Here is a 1,534-nt window from a genome sequence, read left to right as displayed (position 1 = left end):
GATGGCAATCAACCACACCAACCTATAAAGAAGACCTTTTAATAAACTATTATTAAAATTTATGTTCAACCATAAAGCCAAAAGTGAAGAAATTGAGGCCTTCTAGCAATGTCTGCAGTTGGAAATTGATTGATTGAACATGCAACCAAGAAGCAATAATAATTGGTGACTGAAGAGTATGAATTGGAAAGAAGAAGGAATGGAATTTGTAAACTATGGCCTTCCTGAAAAAATATTGGCTGGAGATCTAATTATAGATGTTTGTACATTGAATTGCTTAATTATTATAAATACATTTTTTTTTAAAATCAATAGCAACTGTACACATGGATCTCACTTGGTAGACTACACAGGAATCATGACTACATCTGTGGAAATAGTTAATGGAGAATCTTAATCTCAGCAGAGGCCACGGGATGACTACGGATGAGACCACCAATCACTTATGTATTAGTTCAAATTGAAGGTGGGAAAAAAAATTAAAAAGCCAATTACAACCAAAAGACGACCTTACGTTTATCCCATCTGAATTAAAAAACCTTAAGGATAGATTTGATACATTGAACACTAATGACCAAAGGCCAGAGGAATCATGGGATGATATTAAGGACATCATCCAAGAGGTTATTACAGAAACAGAAGAGAAAGAAAAGACCAAAATGGATGTCAGAAGATTCTCTAAAATGTGAATTTTAATGTAAAAAGGCCAAAATAAAGGGAAGAAATGTGGGTTAAAGAGTAGGCTTTAAAGAGCAACTTGAGAATACGAAGCGTGCAAAGGGCTGAAGTTAGAAGCCCTTTTCAATACAGAAGGATTCTCTGAGAAAAATCATGAGTGATACAGGAAGCCTCAAACAATGAAAGGAAGCACAGGCCACCATCCCAAACAACTGGTCAATGCAAAACCATTTCAAGAGGTAGTGTATGAATGAGCAAGAACCAACGGTAAAGACATAAGAAGTTCCCATTGCAATGAAGTATAATTTCATTGGCAAGAACAAGGCCTTAGGAATTTATAGAACAGCAATTGAGACACTTCAGCAAATAGAAGTAGCTCTGGATATCAAAAGTAGTCTATGATAAGAAATGTGGAAAATAGCTACCTGGCCATCTGACTGGAAGAGATTCATATTTTTTTCTATTTAAAAAAAGTTAATCCAACCGACTGTTGATATTTTAAAGCAATCTCATTAATATTACATGTAGGTAAAAATCTGGCTTAATATTATTAAAAGATAGCTGGAAAATATTATAATAGCCATGGATAAGTGGTAGTTAATTGTGTGAAGTACAGTATGTATGAGAGATTGTAAGGGGTCCAATATGCAAGAATAAAGTACAGTGTGTGTAAGAGTGGTTATAGGCAAATAATTTTTTTTTTTAAAGTGGAGGGACATGAAAAAACCCACATGTACCATATAAATAAACCCTGGATATTGTAGATTTACAAAGACTCTTAGCATCAACAGTCAGAAAATCAAAAGATGACTTGCATTGGGAAAATCTGCTGTCAGGGACCTCTCTAGAGTGCTGA

The sequence above is a fragment of the Elephantulus edwardii genome, unplaced genomic scaffold (assembly GCF_000299155.1).
Source record: "Elephantulus edwardii isolate Elephantulus edwardi_28Jun2011 unplaced genomic scaffold, EleEdw1.0 scaffold00912, whole genome shotgun sequence".
NCBI lineage: Eukaryota > Metazoa > Chordata > Mammalia > Macroscelidea > Macroscelididae > Elephantulus > Elephantulus edwardii.
Note: the sequence above shows the minus strand (reverse complement) of the source record.